Source organism: Dipodomys ordii, unplaced genomic scaffold (assembly GCF_000151885.1).
Source record: "Dipodomys ordii isolate 6190 unplaced genomic scaffold, Dord_2.0 Scaffold49, whole genome shotgun sequence".
In the NCBI taxonomy this organism is placed as follows: Eukaryota; Metazoa; Chordata; class Mammalia; order Rodentia; family Heteromyidae; genus Dipodomys; species Dipodomys ordii.
Window position 1 is genome coordinate 153,402 of NW_012267265.1, and position 20,101 is coordinate 173,502.

Consider the following 20,101-nt stretch of genomic DNA (forward strand, 5'->3'; position numbering starts at 1 on the left):
GCTGTGGCTAAAGTGGTTGAGTGCTAGCCTTGAGTAAAAGAAACTCAGAGACAGTGCCCAGGCCCTGAGTTCAAGCCCCAGAACTGGTAGACACCATAGAAATACCCCAATTGAACGGTGTGTGTGTGAGCGCAAGTGGGCACACGCATGCATGCACGTAAATGCATGCCAATACTGGTGCTTAAATTCAAGACCTTTACACTCACCCATTCTTGGTATTCTACCACTTGAGCCATGCCTTTAATAAATCAATTGAACTTCTGGAGTTAAAAAATACAATGTAGGAGATGAAAAATACCTGGATGAGATAAGTGTTATTTCAGGGGACAGAGGTCATTGGTAGAGTGTTTGCCTAGCATGCATGAAGACCTGGGTTCAATCAACAGCACTAGAAAAACAAGTGCTGAGATAACAGTATATTTTATATTGCAGAAGAAGAGAGATAGAACCAAAATAGAATGGAAGGGGGAAAAAAACACCTCAGGGTCTCTTTTACAACATCTTTTTTGTTTTTTTAAACTTAGGGCAAAGCCTAAGAAATATCATACAATCCTGCAAAGTTAAATTTTAGAAATTACTCTGGATAAATTGGAAATAGATATAGATCCACTAGTCCTCAAAACATTTTGTCTGCAGATGGAAGGATCTGTGGTTCTCATAAAAAAGCCCTGGGTTCTGTATTCATTTTCTCTAAGGCATCTAAGCCTTATGTACCTGTTGGGTACATAAGCCAGGAAGCCTTCTTGGGCTTTTCTCAGTTAGCGGAGCCTTCAAAGCATGCTTAGAAGTAGGATGGATGGGCTGAGAATGTGGGTCACTGGTAGAGTGCTTGCCTAGCATGCATGAAGCCTTGGGTTCGATTCCTGAGTACCATATAACACAGAAAAAGCCAGAAGTGGTGCTGTGGCTCAAGTGGTAGAGTGCTATTCTTGAGCAAAAAAAGCTCAGGGACAGTGCCTAGGCCCTGAGTTCAAAGCCACAGGACTGGGAAAAAAAAAAGGACAGGTGGGATCTTGGTTTCCTCAAAGCATTCATGTTTTAAAAAACATAAAATAGTAGCTTCCCCCCCCCCCCAGGGCTGAGGACCGAACCCAGGCCCTTGTGCATGCCAGGCGGGCACCCTTCTTCTGGGCTAAACCCCCAGCCCTTAAAAGACATAAAAAACTTCACTGCAAATAATTAACTTAGAAATGGCTCTTGAAAAAACTATTTCTGAGAGAATGTTATAATTTCCAGGCACCAGAGGAAGATAAACTAAAATGGAAATAGAATAAGACTTTTATCTTTAAAAAGTGGGGCCTCTTTAAATGGTGGCTCATGCCTGTATTTCTAGCTAACACAAGGCAAGATCAGGAGGATCTGACATGTTAAGCCAGTCCTAGCAAAAGGTTTGAGAGACCCCCGTCTCAACCTATAGCTGCATGTGGTAGTACACACTTGCCATCCCATGAATAGAAGGAACCCAGCACAGACAAGACTGGTTATAATGCAAGAGCCCATTTGAAAACTCAAGCAAAAAGGCTCAAGGCTAGCACTCTACTACTTTGAGCCACAACTCCACTTCTTGTGTTCTAGCAGTTAATTGGAGATGAGTCTCATGCACATTCCTGCCCGGGTTGTCTTTGAGCCATAATCCTCATATCTCAGCCTATTGAGTAGCTAGGTAATATTACAGGTGTAATCATTGTTTTAAGGAACAAGTGTCTGAGGATCTGCCATTACGCAAGGCTCCTTCTCCCACAGGAACACACAGGAGCGTGAAGGTTGTGTTCCTCGAATAGAAACATCTATAGCTCTCTTTAATGTTGATTATAATGTTTGGAAGGAACACTTGCTTGGTACTGGGGCTTGAACATAGAAGCCTCATACTTACATGCTCATGGATACACCCTGCCAATCAAGCCACAATTCATCCAGTCCAGCACTTTGCTGGTTGATTATAGAATCTCACAGACTTTTCTTCCCTGGTTGGCTCTGAGCTGCAATCCTCAGATCTCAGACTCACGAAGAGCTCTATTTATAGTTGTGATCTACTGGCAAACAACTTGAAAAATTTTAACCAGTCTCAGAGTGTTGTCTTCTAAATTAATAGCTCTTTTACCCTATTCCGAGCATTTTATTTTATTTTTTTTTATTGTGAAAATACTGTACAGAGGAGTTACAATTTACACGGGCAAGATAAGGAGTACAATTTCTTATCAAGCATTGTAGCCTCCTCTTTTGTTTCCCCTTCCCCTCCCCGCCTTTCCCCTCACCCAATCCTCTCCCCCGCCCCCCACCAAAGTTGTAAAGTTTGTTTTCGACATAACAACTTGTACATCTCATTGTTGCAATGGGTCCACCTGAATTCCTGTTTAAACGATTTGTTTTTTCCCCTTCCCCTCCACAAATTATACCGACATCAAATACAGTGAAAACAGGGGTTATACTGTGGTGGAGGGACATACAAAGCAACAAAGAAATAATCTTATAAATGTGTTAGAAACAATCCCATGAAAGAAAAAAACATTTGAATACATATCTTAGGGTTCATTTCCCTAACATCATCTTATCTGACCTTTTCTGCTTGACTCAGACATATACTAGTTATTGCAAATAAGGGAAACCATGGGACCTATGTTTCTTTGGGACTGGCTTACTTCACTTAATATAATTTTTTCCAAGTCTTTCCATTTCCTAACAAGTGGGGCAATGTCATTCTTTCTAATGGAGGCATAGAATTCCATTGTGTATATATACCACATTTTTTTGATCCATTCATCTACTGAGGGGTACCTGGGTTGGTTCCATATCTTAGGAATGGTAAATAATGCTGCAATAAACATAGTCTTGCTGGTAGCTTTAGTGTGGTCTTGTTTGTAAACATTTGGGTAAATGCCCAAAAGTGGGATTGCTGGTAGCTCTATGTGGAGTCTTTTGAGGAACCTCCATACTGCTTTCCAAAGTGGTTGAACAAGTTTACACTCCTACCAACAATGCAGTTAGGTTCCCTTCTGTCCACATCCCTTCCAGCATCTGTTGTTATTAGAGTACTGGATTATAGTCATTCTAACTGAGGTGAGGTGGTATCTCAATGTTGTTTTGATTTGCATTTCTTTTATGGCTAGGGAGGTTGAGCATTTCTTTATGTGTCTATTGGCCATCCTTCTTTCCTCTTCAGAGAAGTTTCTTTAAGTCTTTAGCCCACTTATTTATTGGGCAATTGTTTCTTTGACAGTTTGTTGTTGGGGGAGTTAATTTTTGAGTTCCAGTTATATTTTAGATATATGAGACCCTTGTCTGTTGTATGGTTAGTGATCTTCTCCCAATCTGTGGGCTTTCTATTGATCTTGCTAGCTATGTCCTTTGCCATGCAGAAGCTCTGTAATTTCATGCAATCCCATTTGTCCAACCATTCTTTGATTGTTGGGTTTCTGGGTCTCTATTAAGAAAATTTAGCACAATAAAAAAAAATTTATACCTGTGCCAAGGAGACCTAGGCTTTCTCCTATTCCATCCTGAAATGCTTTCAGAGTGTCTGCTTTGTCTTCGAGATCTTTGACCCATTTGGAGTTGATTCTGCTGCAGGGTGATATAGAAGGATCTAGCTTTAGTTTTCTACAAGTAGTTAACCAATTTTGCCAGCACCATTTACTGAATAGGCTGTCTGTCTTCCATTCTAATTTTTTAGCTCCCTTATTGAAGATTAGATGGCTATATGTTTGTAGGTTGGTTTCTGGGTTTTCAATTCTATTCCATTGGTTCTGAGGTCTGTTCTTGTGCCAGTACAAGCTGTTTTGATTACTATGGCTTTATAGTAGAGTTTGAAATTTGGTATTGATATTCCTCCAGCAGTGTTCTTTCCGTTGAGGAGCGTTTTTGCTATTCGGGGTCTTTTATTGTTCCATATGAAGTTTTGGATTGTCTCTTCTATTTTCTTGAAGAATGAAGTTGGAATTTTGATAGGTAGTGCATTGAATTTGTAGATAGCCTTGGGAAGTATTGCCATTTTCACGATGTTGATCCTTCCAATACAGGAGCATGGGAGTTTTTGCCACTTTCTAAGTTCTGTTTTGATTTCCTTTTTCAGGTTTTTAAAGTTTTCATTATAGAGGTCCTTCACTTCTTTGGTTAAGTTAATTCCTAGGTATTTAATTTTTTGTGGAGCTATTACGAATGGAGTTGCTTTCCTAAAATTCAGCTGCGCTCTTTTCATTGTTGGCCTATAGAAAATCCATTGATTTTTGAGGGTTAATTTTATACCCTGCTACTTTGCCAAAGTTTTGAATCAGCTTGATTAATTTGGGAGTGGAGTCTGTGGGATTCTTTAAACAAGATCATGTCATCTGCAAAGTGGGAGAGTTTTACTTCTTCTTTCCCTGTTTTGATCCCCTTTATGTTTGCATTTTATCTTACTGCTGTAGGTAGGCATTCTATTACTAGATTGAAGAGAAGTGGAGAGAGTGGACATTCTTGTCTTGTTCCTGAGTTGAGGAATTTTTCCAGCATTTTATTACACCTAACTTTTACCCAGAGCTCTAGATATACAGTTGCAGTATGTAAATGATATTTTACTTGGGTTTATAAGATCTCTGAAATTGAATTAGAGTTAGTGTTAAGATACCACTTCTTTCATTCACTTTTCTCCATCTGTGGCCTAGTATCTGCCCTGTCTTACAATTTTGCAGGATTTGCAACCTTCAGGAAGTTCTAGCAGGCTACACCTTGAGAAGAGGGACCTGGCCAGCACAAGCACAACCTGCTGGTGGGTGGGGATGTCTTCTCATCTGAGAACAATACCTAGATGGAATAGGAGAATCAACACATACCGTGAAGGAATGTGTGTCTTCAGGCTCCGTCTTGTCGTCTGGTCTAGGGTGTCCACAGGTCAGAACCTCTTGGGTCAGGCCCTATGAAGGAAGAGGCTAGGAGAGCAAGGGTGGGAGGGTGGGTAGCTCCTGTTGTGGCCAAATTATACCTCTACCTCTGTTTTTGTTGTTGTTTTGGTTTTTATTTTTGCTTGGTTGTGGGGCCTGAACTCTGGGCCTGGGCGCTGTCCCTCAGCTCTTCAGCTCAAGGCTGGCGCTCTACCACTTGAGCCACAGTGCCACTTCTAGTGTTTTCTGTTTATGTGGTGCTGAGGAATTGAACCCAGGGCCTCATGCATGTGAGGCAAGTACTTTACCATTGAGCCACCTTCCCAGCCCCATCCACCTCTGTTCACACAGGTTAGTGGCCAACCTACTGGGCATTTCAGTGCAGATCTGCTCTAAGTTGACTCACACAATTTGATGGGAGGCTTACACCACCAGAAGAAGGGTGTACTTGCAATTTTAGCAGACCCAAGTGAAAGGCACACTCAGGAACCTGCACTCTCATCCAGCTGCTCACAGAGCCATTCTGCTTCCCCCTGGTTAGTCTAGAACTAAACAGGTAGGATTAAAATTCATCTTTACACTCAGTCTCAAAGAGTGGAGAGCTTCAAAGATTGAGAGAGAGAGAGAGAAAGAGAGAGCTACACAGAGTGAGACAGAGATAGAGAGGAGGAGGGGAAGAGAGAGACAGAGACAGACAGAGATAGTGAGACAGAGACAGTATAGTCCCCTGACCAGAGTGTGGTGGGCTGCCTTGTCTTTTAGGAGGTTTAACCAGATGAAAAGGTAAAGGAGCCAAAACAAAGGAATGGGACACAAGCCCCAAAGAAGTTTATTCTAAAAGCTAAAAGAGCAAAACTTCTCCGAGGAGAAGAGGCTCCAGGGCCTGGTGACCATTGGTGTGAAGACACTAGTCCCCCTTCTTCCCTGTGGCCCTCCCCCGCTCATTCCCTGTGCAGAACCCTGCCTCCCCTGACAGTTGACAGTTACTGGATGGACCACGGCCTCCATCTTTCCCAAAGCTTCTCAGGCACTTCTAAATCTCCCTTAGTAGGCAAGTGGTGAGATTTTAAAGAAAGAACGAGATGATGGAACACCTCCCTGCAGAGGGCTTCAAATAACTGCAGAGCACCAGGTTAGATTCTGAGAACTAGTCAACAGTGAAAGAGAATGTGTCACGTGCTGCCTGTGGTCATCCGATGGACACTGGTGGCTCACACCTGTAATCCTAGATGGCTGAGAGCTGAGGATCTTGGTTTAAAGTCATTCCAGGCAGAAAACAGATTCTTCCCTTGAATGACCAGCAGAAAGCTGCAAATGGAACTGTAGCTCAAGTGATAGAGTGCCAGCCTTGAATGGAAAAGCTAAGGGTCAGTGCTATGTCAATGGAAATTTGGGAGAGAAATGTTAATTTACTCTAAAATGATTTTTATTTCATACAAGCAAAGGACAGCTTCCTCCTAAGTGTGGGATTTATTATGGAATGATGAATGGACCACAAAATAGATTCATTGAACTCCTAAGAGAGCGAAAGCCCTGGACTGTGAGCAGCGAGCACAGAAGAAATGAGAACATTCCTTGTCCCCTCTCTACCCCAGATGTCCCCACTAAAATATACCCAAGTAACTTCTGGATTTTCTGAGGTAATTCTCTTTTAAACTTTTTTTCTTGTACTGAGGGGTTATTACATTCACCAGGTAATGTGTACATGTTTTCTTGGACAATGCCAGAGTTCTCTTGCTGTCTCCCAGTTTTTTCCTCCCAGTCCCACTAGTTCATTTTCAACATGGTGTGTTTGGATGAGAGGCTGTGGGAGGTCATTAATCTCACAGTTGGACCACAGTAAGCCTGGGTAGGTGATGATGGCCAAATCATGGAAGTCCTTAAGATCTGGTTTGGAGTTGTAGCAAATATTCTAGACCATTACAGATGCACTGAGAGCTCTTCAGGGAGCCAGGGTCCCAGGCCATTGATGAAGATTGCTGAGACCCTAAAGTAGGGAAACAGAAGTAGGGAGACTGAGTAAAAGGCTGAGTCCTAGCCCTCATGGACCCCACCCCTCAGAGTGGACAAGGACATCGATGACACTTCAATCACAACACCTGTTTAGCTGGTAAAATGTAGACCATGAGATGATGGACAGCAGTAGAAAGCAGATAGGCAACTGTTGCATTATGTACAGAGTTTGAAGAGCTCTCAGAGACACAGGCTGGCTGTAAAAGGACACTGGCCACACTCCAAGTATGGGTACACAGGGCAAAGAAAACACATCTTTGGTAGGAGAAGGTGTAGAACTAGTATTTGGACATGAGCTCTATGTGACTCAGGTGTTTGTTAGCTGAGAAGAATGGGTTCTTTTTTGAATATTGAAGTATTATAGCTTTTGATTTGGGTAGCATTTCAGGAGTTTCACATACATAGTTACATATGTACCTATGTAAAATCCATGAATTTGCACACTTAAAACCTATGCTCAATTTTTTTTTTTTGTGTACCAGTCATAGGGTTTGACCCCAGGGCCTAGACACTGTCCCTAAGTTTGTCTGCTCCAGGTTATTACTCTACCCCTTGAGCCACAGGTCCACTTCCATCCCATTTTGTGGCTAATGGTAGATAAGAGTCTCAAGGACTTTGTTGCCAGGGCTGGCTTTGAACTGTGATCCTCAGACCTTGGCCTTCTGGATAGATCAGATTGCTAATATTGTCTCATGATCAGAATTCAAAATACCCCTTTCCACTTACAGATACTGATTCATATTATTTTAAAGTCTACAAAGGGAACAGTTGTCAGTCAATCACTAGCCAAGAGACATTTGTAAGTCAGAGACTTATCTGTACTTGCTTTTCACATCAGTTAGTACAATGGAGTCTCGAACCTATGTATCAAGGGGAAAATAACTGTATAACTGCTGTATAACTTCTCACTTTCTCTTTTCCTCTCTGTCTCTTTTTCTTTATCTCTGCCTTTCTATTTATTTTCTATCTTTGCCTTTCTGTTTATTCCCTCTTATCACTGTTCCTTTTGTCCTCCCTGAAACATACATTTAAAAAAACAACAACAACAAAAACTAGCTGAGTACTGGTAGTTCATGCGGTAATTCTAGCTACTCAGCAGGCTGATGATTGCAGTTGGCAACAAGCTGGTCCAGGAAAGTCCCTAAGACTCTTATCTCTAGTTCAGCTAGATGTGGATCTTTGCTCAGGTGGCAGAGTGTCAGGATTAAACAAAACAGCTAAGTGACAGTGCCCAGGCTGTGAGTTCAAGTCCCAATCCTGTCGTGCACATACAAATAATTACTAACATACGATGGTGAAATGATAAATTTTAAAATCATGGCTTCATAATTATTACTATTTTCAAAATGGATGAAAGCAGATGTTTCTCTCCAGCTACTTCATGAGCAAAGTAGTCAAAAAGAACTGAGAAACAACTTAGCCAATCCACATAATATACATATGCGTGCATTTCTCTATAGTTTATACATTAGAGAAATGATATATTTGCTAAAAGAGGTGACAGAATTGAAAAGGATGGGGACAATTACATGACACATTTGTCACCATACCTTGGGAGGCTTGCTATAAGCTCTAGTCCATCTAGCATTTAAGATTTGAAGTTAGTTAAACTTCCTGCTGACATGACCCCTTCTGATGGATGTTGCCTTTTGCTTTTCCATCCATTTCAAAGTGAAACAGGAGAAGCTCTTTTTAAAACATAGTAATAACTAGTCTGCGGAGTACTTGAGAAGCAGATGTCACCACAGAGAAAGGCTTTGTTTTTAGGAAAGCTGAAAGGAAGGAAGCAACCGTGAATGATTGACTTTCATAGTAAGGACCCAAACAAATGCCAGGGTATTTTGTGGAAATCATTGCAGAAACATTTTCCCGTCATTAGTGTGAGTCCTTTGGTGAGTGAGTTTTTAGTTGTAGCTATTTTCTATGATTAAACCCAACAGTAATATGTCAGTCAGGTTCAGGAGTACTGGCAACTTGCCAAAGCTCATGAGTTTATGGAATTCAATATAATTGTCACAAAATCAATTGAAACCACTTCATGGATTTGTCTATCTCCACAACATTTATTTTCTTTCCATGATTTGATTGATGTTCATTGTTTTCTGCAATGAAATAACAAATTTTAATTTAAGAAATCAATTACAAAATCAATTCACATCTATGAATTCTGCATCAAAGTGTTATTTTGAGATTCTCCTAGACATTCCTTACATCCACATAACCCCTGGTAACCAATGGTCTTCCATTGTTGTGGAAATCAAAAGAAAATCTAGGCACTGGTGGCACATGCCTATTTAAAAAATCCTAGCCAGGCTGGGAAGATGGCTCAGTGGTAGAGTGCTTGTTTTGCATGCATGTGGCCCTGGGTTCGTTTCCTCAGCACCACATGAGCAGAAAAAAAAGCCAGAAGTGGCACTGTGGCTCAAGTGGTAGAGCACTAGCCTTGAGCTGAAGAGCTGAGGGACAGTGCCCAGGCCCAGAGTTCAGGCCCCATGACCGACCAAAAAAAAAATACAAAATGTCCTAGCTACTCAGGAGGTTGAGATTTAAGAATTGTGGTTCAAAACCAGCCTGGGAAGGAAAGTCCATGAGACTCATCTCCAGTTAATCACCAGAAAAGTGGAAGTGGAGCTATTGCTCAAAATGGTAGAGCACTAGCCTTGAGCAGAAGTGCTCAAGGACAGAGCCAGGCTCTTGAGTTTAAGCCCCATGAGCAACAAAAAAAAAGAGAAAAGAAAATCTTCCAATACTGTTATTTGACTCTCTCAAAGCATAGTAAAGTCTTTAGACTATAGTCCAGACAACTAACAACAATGACAACAAATTCCTGTTGTAGCTTGGTGCCAGTGGCTCATGCCTGTAATCCTAGCTACTCAGGAGGCCAAGATGTGAGGATTGCAGTTTGAAGCCCTGGCAGAAAAGTCTGTGAGACTCTTATCTCCATTTAACCACCAAAAATCTGGAAGTGGAGGTGTAGCTGAAGTGGTAGAGTACTAGCCTTGAGCAAAAGAAGCTTAGGGACAGCACCCCCCAGAGTTCAAGCCCCAGGGCCGGCAAAAAATAAACAACAAAAAAATCCTGTTGTGACATTTATAAGATTATTTCTTTGTTGCTTTGTATGTCTCTCCCCCACAGTATAACCCCTATTTCACTGTATTTGATGTAGGTATAATTTGTGGAGGGGAAGGGGAAAAACAAATCGTTTAACTAGGGATACAGGTGGACCCATTGCAACAATGAGATGTACAAGACGTAATGTCGAAAATGAACTTTACAACTTTGGTGGGGGGGGCCGTGGGGGGAGAATGGGAAGGGATGGGAAGGGGAAACAAAGGAGGAGGCTACAATGCTTGATAAGCAATGTACTCACTATCTTGCCCATGTAATTGTAACCCCTCTGTACAGTATTTTCACAATAAAACAAAAAAACAAAAACCCTGTTGTGGTAGAATTATAAGACTTGCAGACCTATCAATTGACTGTGGAAAGTGAAAAGAAGAGGAGGAGCTGGAACACAGCATGTGGAAATAGAGAAAAGAACACTTGATTTCTTACCAGTAATGATTTTCTACTTTTCAAAGGTTTTGTTTAATTCAGTCAATCCTAATGCTTCTGAGTGAAATCAGTCTGAATCTCTCTGCTGGCTGATAGGTGGGGTGTTCAGAGGATTTGTACCAGAATTTTCTCTAGTATCAGGAACTAACTTAAAAGAATTAGTTCTGTTTGTAGAATGTGTACACACCCTAAGTCAAGCATGTCTGAATGGCTTCTGCTAATGTGTTGTGGGACCTAACTACAATGCTGAGTACAGGACTGTTGCCTGGTAGCCTCAGGAATCAAGCTTCTACTATGATCTGCTAGCTCTTGCTTGTTGTGGGTCCTTTGGTTATTTCAAGAACTCAGCACACTGACCTGGTGTCCACAGTCAAATCAAAACTGAAGTGGGGGTCAGTTTTCACAAAACTCATTAGATAGTACTATTGGTCTCAGCACACAAAATCTTTAAACTTTGATAAGAGAAATCCTTAGATTTGATACATCTCATTACCAAAGTCATGATTGCTAACAGGTGTGAAGAATCCACTTCTTTTCTAAGAACACCTAGAGTATTAAGGTTGAAGTTGTGGTTCAGAGAAAGTCAGCAACTTACCGTATACCTTCAATCCTTGGGTCTGCTTGAAGTGTCTGCAAAATGGAATTGTAGCTAGCAAGGATGACAGTGTTTAGGTGAGGTAGTAGTATGTTAAGCTCCTTGCATAAAATAATTCACTTAATCATCCCAAAGCTCTGAGTAGATAGTTGTTGTTTGATTGCCTAAGCCAGGATATTGAGCTGCAGAGAGAATAAGTAACCTAACGAGATTTCTCAAGGTCACTGCGAATAGTGACCAGCCCTCATTTTTGTTTCCAACAGCTCTAGAGACAATTCTGACTTGTGAGGGATTGACTGAATTCTAAACAAGCATATGAGTGGCTTGAATGAATGTGTGTTTTGTTTCTAAACAGCCTCTAATCTTCAACTCTATCTCTGACAATTGAATTTTGCATTATTCCCAAAGTCAAGTCTCCCACCAATCTCAATGATATATGTTTACTCAGAAAACTCACAACTGAGGAAAGAAACATTTTTAATGCGTTTGCTTATTCACTTATTCCTTAAGTACTTTGTGCCAGAAATATAATTTGTGCTGTTAAAACTACAAAGTATCCATGAGGTATGTAGGTGTGTTTCCTTCCTTCCTTTTTTCTCTCTCTCTCTCCTTCCTTCCTTCCTTCCTTCTTCTCTTTCTTTCTTTCTTTCTTGGCTTGGGTACTGTCCCTGTGCTCTACCACTTGAACCACAGCATCACTTCTGGTTATCTAGTGGCTTATTGGAGATAAGAGTCTCATGGACTTTACTACCTGGGCTGGCTTCAAACTGTGATCCTCAGATCTCAGCCTCCTGAGTAGCTAGGATTACAGGCGTGAGCCACTGGCATCTAGCTGAGGTTATGTTTTCAAGTGACTAAAAACATGATCTTCTGTGTCATAGTAATCTTGTGGTTTGAGACCTTTTTAATATAACAATATGATTTTTAAAAATTACAACAGAGCTATTAGCTAATTAGGTTATTATAAGAACTAAAAAAATATAAATGAGGCAAAGTATATAATACCTAGCAATGACTATTTACTGGAGTTATCTGCGGTTTTAACCTTAATAACACAAGGATTCGGTGGACTTGTGAGGGCAGGACTATGTGTTAAATGTAAGGATAGAGAAAGGCCAGATAGCTGGGTACTGGTGGCTCACACTCAATCCTAAGATCTTAGCCCCTCAGGAGGCTTAGGATTCTAGGATCTTAGAATTGAGGTTTCAAGCCAGCCCATACAGAAAGTCCATGAGACTCTTCTCTTCAAATTTTCCACCAAAAAGCTGGAACTGAAGTTGTGGCCCAGGTAGTATAGTGTTTGCTTTCAACAAAAAAGCTCAGAGACAGTGTCTTGGCCCTGAGTATAAGCCCCAGGATGAGAGAGAGAGAGACAGACAGACAGAGAGAAAGAGAAAGAGGGGGGAGGGAGAGGAAGAGGGAGAGAGGGTGGAGAGGGGGGCAAGGGAAAGGGAGGGAAAGAGGGAAAGGAGAGGGAGAGAGAAGGGCAGAGAGGGAGAGAAAGAGGGAGAGGGGGGAGAAGGGAGGGAGCAGGGAGAGTGAGACAGAGAGTCCAAAGTTTAAGATAAATTATTTGTGGGCTGGCAGAAACAAATCAAAGAAAGTTTGGACAAATGAAACTGCAGAGCTTCTGCATGGCAAAGGACATAGCTAGCAAGATCAATAGAAAGCCCACGGATTGGGAGAAGATCTTCACTAGCCATACAACAGACAAGGGTCTCATATCTAAAATATACTTAGAATTGAAAAAATTAAATCCCCCAACAACAAATCCTCAAACAATTGCCCAATAAATAAGTGAGCTAAAGACTGAAGAGGAAATATGAATGGCCAATAGACACATGAAGAAATGCTCAAAACAACATTGAGATTCCACCTCACCCCAGTTAGAATGGCTATAATCAAGAAATCTTATAACAACAGATGCTGGAGGGGATGTGGCCAAAGGGAACCCTACTGCATTGTTGGTGGGAGTGTAAACTTGTTCAGCCACTTTGGAAAGCAATATGGAGGTTTCTCAAAAGACTACATAGAGCTCCCCTACGACCCAGCAATCCCACTTCTGGACATTTACCCAAATGATCACAAACAAGGGTATATACTAAAGCTACCAGCACGATTATGTTTATTGCAGCATTATTTGCCATAGCTAAGGTAGGGAACCAACCCAGATGCCCCTTAGTAGATGAATGGATGAAGAAAATGTGATATATATACACACAATGGAATTCTATGCCTCCATCAGCTCCATTTGCTAGGAAATGGAAAGACTTGGAAAAAATATTAAGTGAAGTAAGCCAGGCCCAAAGATACATAGGTCCCATGATTTCCCTTATTTGCAATAACTAGTGTATGTCTAGGACAAGCAGAAAAGGTCAAAAGCTATGTATATATAACCATATAAGATGGTGTTAAGTGAAATGAACCCCAAGACAGGATCATAAGTGGTTTTTTCTTTCTTGCTATTGTTTTTAAAGTACTTACAATGTAATATATGATTTTTTTGTTTCTTTTGAATGTTCTTTCCCCATGGTATAACCCTTTTTTCACTGTCTTTGATTCCGTTGTACTGAATCTTGTATATACACTTTTCTGATTGGGAGAGGGGAAGGGAAAAAGCAAAATGCTTAAATAGGGATACAGATTGACTCATTGTAACAATGAGATGTACAAGACACATTTTTGAAAATGAACTTTATAACTTGTTGTGGGGAGGGAGGGAGGAGTTGGGGAGGTGGGGAGGGAAGGAATGGTAGGGGAAAAACAAAGGAGGAGGTAAAGATGCTCGATAGGAAATGTACTCATTACCTTATTTATGTAACTGTAACCCCTCCATACAGTATTTTTACAATAAATAACGTATTTTAAGAAAAATAAAGGATTGTGAGGAGAGAAAAAAAATTATTTCAGGATTGGGAATGGGGCTTAGTGATAGAGTGCCTGCCTTGCATGCATGAAGCTCTGGGTTCGATTCCTTAGTACCACATAAACAGAAAAAGCTGGAAGTGGCACTGTGGATCAAGTGGTAGAATGGTAGCCTTGAGGGGAGGGAAAAAAACCAAACACCTCAGGGTCAATGCTCTGGACTTTAGTTCAAGCCCTAGGACTAGCAAAAAAAAAAATATGTGTGTGTATATATATATATATATATATATATATGTATGTATTATTACTTCAATAAGAGGACACATCTCATTGAAAATTTGGTACTTATGGGCCATATCAGGAATTCTACTTACTAAATGATAAAGGAAGTAAAGTCATGAGAAGGAAGGAGTAAAGAGAGAATTATTCTAGACAGGATGTGTACCACAAATAGCAGTAGTAAGACAACAGATATTTATGGAGTGCCTGCTATGTTAGGGCCGTATAGTAGGTGCAGGGGAATTGGCTATGTGATCAAAGCCAAAGTTCTCATTTCCACGGAACATATGCTCCTTCAGGAAGCACTAATAACAGATAATGATATATGCCATAGGACAAAAGAGGTATGACATGTTAGGAAAATGTTACGGTTCAAAGCCACAAATTGGGTTAAATAAAGAAGAGTAATAAAAGGATAATGGTAACCTTGAAGGAAAGGAAGGATTTCTGAGAAGATACTCTTTGAACCAAAACTAGAAGGCAGAGAGAAAGAAGGCTATGTAGAGTCCAGGAGTGAGCAACTAGACAGGCCCTGAGCCACAAGCTCACAGCCAGGGGAGATTGAACTGGAAGATTCCACCTGGCAGCAGAGTAGTAGATGGTGATGCCAGAAGGATGTAAGGGCATGGGTTGCGCAGAAATGGGAAAGCTAAGAAATAGTGTGAGGCTGTGTTAAGAATAGGCCACATATTGTTGACGTATCGATGTTACATTTTAAGTTCAATAAATTAGTACACTTGGACGTTATTTAAATGCCATTTATTCTTACAGAATCACATTAATGATGGGAAGACATTTATGTTTATCTGCTAATGCCATAAATCTTCTATTTGATTCTCCTATATAATTCCTAAGCATCAACCACAATAATGATTTTTTTTTTTTTTTTGGTCGGTCATGGGTCCTGAGCTCTGGGCCTGGGCACTGTCCCTCAGCTCTTCAGCTGAAGGCTAGCTCTCTACCTCTTGAGCCACAGCGCCACTTCAGTTTTTCTGAGTGGTTTAATGGAGATAAGAGTCTCATGGAGTTTCCTGTCTGGGCTGGCTTTGAATGGTGATCCTCAGATCTCAGCCTCCTGATTAGCTGGGATTACAGACATGAGCCACTATTGCATGTCTAATGAGTTTTGTTGTTGTTTTTTTTTTTTTGGGGGGGGGTCTGGTCGTGGGGCCTGAACTCTGGGCCTGGGCACTGTCCCTCAGGTCTTCAGCTCAAGGCTAGCGTTCTACCACTTGAGCCACAGCGCCACTTCCGGCTGTTTTCTTTTTGCTTATGTGGTGCTGAGGAATTGAACCCAGGTCCTCATGCATGCAAGGCAAGTGCTCTACCACTGAGTCACCTTCCCAGCCACCCCCCCTTTTTTTGGTGGTGGTGGGGCTTGAACTCTGGGCTTGGGCGCTGTCCCTTAGCTCAAGGCTAGTGCTCTACCACTTGAGCCACAGAGCCACTTTCGGTTTTCTGAGTGATTTTTAGGAGATAGAGTCTCAGGACTTTCCTGCCTGGGCTGGCTTTGAAACGATCCTCAGATCTCAGCTTCCCGAGTAGCTAGGATTACAGGCGTGAGCCACTGGCGCCCAGCTCACAATAAAGATTTTTAAGTGTTGAGTGAGGACTTACCTGCTACTCATTGTGCAAAAGTCTTTCGGTACTGCTTTAAAATTTCAGAAAAAGATAAAAATAAGTGTCACTGAATTAGAAGTAGCATTTTCTCAGGGGATCATCTAGTTCTGAGTTTCATCAGGACAGGGAAAACACAACACATTAGAAGACAGCTGACAATCAGAAGATGGTTTGTGAGGACATGGGTTATTATACTTCTGCTTTCTCCTTCATTTCACATTGCGGTTTTTCCCCCTTATTTTAAGGCTTTAAGACTGTGTGTGTGTGAACATTTTTTCTCTAAATTAGATGTGACTGATGGTGCCATTTGTGTACTGTGACTAGAAAAGATGAATTTGTCATGGGCCATAGTGGAGTTAAAGAAACTGGCAGTATCCTAAAACCCCCATGGGGACAATTTAAAATTCTCTAGGGTGAAGTGTAAATTGCTTGGCTCAGAGACTTCAGGACATATATTGTTCAATTAAAGGCAGATTCCTGTTAACTGAGGTCACAGACAAATATAGAAAATAAAAAACCCATTTATGATTGTGCAATAGGAATTACAAATCCTCTAGGGACTTGAAATCCAATGCATTATTTTCTTTCAGGCCTGCAGTATGAGAAGCTGGAGCATGATGTGAAGAGTTCATGGAACAAGAAATAAACCCACAACATTTAAGCTGTGTTGTTGTTGTTGTTGTTATTGTTGAGCACCGGGGATCAAACCAAGGGTTTTGCACATGCCTGGCAAATCTCTTACCTGACTTCCTCTCCCTTTTCCTTTCCTCTCTACATCTCTCTTACTTTTCTGGCTTCCCTGAGGTAAGCAGCCTCATCCAGAGGCCTCTCTGCTATGCGGTTCTAACTCCTCATGGGAGTTAGAACAAAGAAGTCCGTTGTGCCACTATGAACTAAAAATAAAAATGCAGGGCTTGGAATGTGGCTTACTGGTAGAGGGCTTGCCTAGCATGCATGAAGCCCTGGGTTTAATTACTCAGTCCCACATAAATAGAAAAAGCCTGAAGTGGTGTTGTGGCTCAAGTGGTAGAGTACTAGCCTTGAGCAAAAGAAGTTCAGAGACGGGGCCCAGGCCCTGAGTTCAAGCCCCAGGACTGGCAAAACGTAAATAAATGAATAAATAAATGCCTTTCTTATGTATTTGTTACAGTGACAGAAGTTATTGACATACCAAATTGGTACTGAGAGTGAACATTTTGCTATTCCTGATAATGTGATTTGAAGTCTCTGCAAATATATGGTGGGAAGAATTTGGAAATGTTTTGGATACTGTCTAGGAAAGGCTTGAAATGCTGTAAGTACAGCCTAATGGAGAATTCTGTTGGGTACCCAGGAGCACAATGCTGCTGGGGGACGTAGACAGTAAAGAGTTGGTATGATGTCTCCTAGGAGGATGCGGCCTCTTGGGAATTGGATTCAAAGCCATATGTGTTATACTCTAGTACAGAGCTTGTTGCTGTTTTGTCCATGTCCTGAAACTCCATGTGAGTGAGGGTAAATATAGAGATGCTAGACTAGTTGATAGGACAGAGGAAATTTTAAGACAAATCAGCATGGGGGGCTGTGGCATGTTTATTACCAGGTACTTTAGTCATATATATAATGAATATTGTAAGATGAAAAAAAAGGCAATAGGAAAGAAAGAGATTAAGGGAATGTTATGAATGTGTAGAATGCACCCATAGGCAAGCTCAAGCCTGAAATGGTCGAATTCATTGATAAGAACATGCTGGCTAGTAATGTGGCTTAGTGGTAAAGAGCATGCCTAGCATGCATGAAGCCCTACGTTCAATTCCTCAGTACCACATAAATAGAAAAAGCCTGAAGTGGTGCTGTGGCTCAAGTGGTAGAGTGCTAGTCTTGAGCAAAAGAAGGTCAGGGACAGTGCCCAGGCCCTGAGTTCAAGCCCCAGGGCTGGCAAAAAAAAGAAAAGGACATCTGAGAGAGAGAGAGAGAGAGGCAGGGGTGGGGGAGCACATGCGTACATACTCCGGTGTCTGTTCATGAAGGCGGCTAGGGAAGTATTTCCCTTGGTTGGCCATCCAGGTATTCAGGGACAGCTAAAGCCATGATCTTTTAGAACCCAGCTACTGCTTGAACTCCAGCAGGTCTTTGCATTGGTGCCACATTGCTAGCCATGCTGGCATTTGCAATGGAACAGTTAGGACACAAAGGCTTCCACATAGATGTCACAGGAAGAAACGAGGTTGACCCTGAAGATATAATGGAGAATGCAGGAAATTAGTATCAGTCAAGGAGAGCCACAGACAAGGAATAGTATAGGCTAAAGGAAAAGAAAACACAGGCTGCACCTGGTGAGCTTGGGAACAGAGCTGCCCCGAACTCTTGGGACTTACATGAAGTTACCATAGACTCTGGATGATGGTTACATAGCCATTGTATTTAATGATCCTACTGCCATTATCTAAGTCTTGTTTTGGTTCTATTCTTCCTATATCATAACTCAGCACTTTGGTGATGGTAATTTTCATGATGTGTGTTTGTACACATCATGTATTTGTACACATTGGAAATATATAACTGGGCTGGGAAGGTGGCCCAGTGGTAGAATGCTTGCCTTGCATGCATGAGGCCCTGGGTTCGATTCCTCAGCACCACATAAGCAGAAAAACCCGGAATGGCTCTATGGTTCAAGTGGTAGAGCGCTTACCTTGAGCTGAAGAGCTGAAGGGACAGCGCCCAGGCCCAGAGTTCAAGCCCCACACTAACAAAAGAAAAAGAAATATATAACTTTTTTATTTTTTTTCAGGGCCTCAAAACTAAGAGTTTGTCCTGAGTCTCAGAAGAAATTTGGACTTGAATTTTTGAGCAATACTGGAACTGTGAAACTATATGGACTCTTGATTAGGAGCTGAATACTTTCTGCGTTGCGATAAACATGAGCTTTTGTGGGTCAGGTATAGATATCTCCTCCATTTAGACCGAGATGTGTTTGGCTATACAGTTGACAGAACGTGGGCTGTGATGTTTAATCAGGCTAAGTTGATGAGATTGAGAAGGGGCGAGGAGACTGGGAAAGCACATCCCGGGATATGTCTGTGAGGTCATTTCTAATGTGTAATGAAGTGGGGGAAAACATGGTTATCTTCAGCTGTAAGCTTTAATAATTTTTAACTGTTGTTCTTTAAATTATGTGTTTGTTTCATTATATCTGTATGTTACAATTCTTTTTCTTTACCTCTGTCATTTCATGTTATAGAAAATCTTTTGTTGGCTGATCGGAATTTTTTCGATATGGCTCATTGCTTGTGACTGAATGAATGTTCCAGAAAGGATGTGTTATATTTGTAGTAAAATTTCTTCATAGCTGCTTCTTGTTTAGTTGCAGCTGGTTTTGAAGGAGTTCTTTTTCCAGCACAGATATTTTCCTTAGTGCATCCAATCTCTTCTGCTGCAAATCGTCTTTCAGCTGAGAAAATTTGTGTGGTTTGCAGACTTGATAGGTGACTTTTTGGTTTGGTGACTCTGTCTGATTTGTGGGTACTCAATAAGTAAGTCCTTAGAATACACCTACTCATAGGGATTCAGTTGTTCACTTGAGATGGAGGAGTTTGGACTGGGGAGAGGGGCTGGCACCCACTCAGACTGCATCGAGATTTAGTTCTTGTAACTGCTCTAGAATTCCTCACATCTTGTGGTTTTTCTCTTGGTTTAGTTTCATCTTGAGGTTTTACTCAAGGTCTCATTGTTGTTGTGATTTCTCCATTGGGGCATGAATACTAATGCCTGTAATATTAAGATCATGCGCATGTGCTTTAATCTGTTCCAATTCTCTGGCTTAAATAAACATGGTAGGTAGTGTGCAGGGTTTGAAGTACACATTTGGTTGTTGAGTTATGGTGGGGTAGTGTAGGTTCTTTAGATCTCAGATTATATTGACTTGTCCCTGGGGACTTCCAGTACTATATTTATGTTTATTTGTGTTCACTGAGGACAGTGAGTGGGGCTAATTCCTTAGCCTGAAGAGGTAGAAGGCCAGTGGGTTTGTCTGCTAACTTTGTGGGGCTAGCCTTTCAATCGGGGATCTTGGTGCTACCAGTGGCCTTGTCCACTGTAGTGTCCTAGGCTGCAGCCTGGATATCAGCAGATATAGCCTCAGCTGACTGAGGGCTCTCAGTTTCTTGTGTGCTCTTCCTGAGCAGGTGGTCCTGTCTTGCTTTAAATCCTCTACTTCCCAAGTAGCTTGGGCAGCCTAGGTTATGAAGGTACCTCCTTTTGCTGTTCGGAGATTTGAGAGCTCGGCTCCAATCTTGGTGGGGGAAGCAGCCTTGCTGGGTTTCAGCTTCTTGGCTGCAAC

At 41.5% G+C, this 20,101-nt stretch overlaps 1 long non-coding RNA gene and 2 pseudogenes across 1 annotated transcript; 2 read left to right on the forward strand and 1 right to left on the reverse strand.

Annotated features, from left to right (window-relative positions):
• LOC105988431 overlaps window positions 1-20,101 on the forward strand; it is a 496,910-nt pseudogene that overhangs the window by 149,865 nt on the left and 326,944 nt on the right.
• Window positions 1-20,101, reverse strand: part of LOC105988498 — a 139,091-nt pseudogene that overhangs the window by 104,520 nt on the left and 14,470 nt on the right.
• Window positions 6,326-18,933, forward strand: LOC105988505. Its single transcript, XR_001175198.1, has 3 exons — window positions 6,326-6,496; window positions 16,934-17,077; window positions 18,554-18,933. It is a non-coding gene; the product is annotated as an uncharacterized LOC105988505 (long non-coding RNA).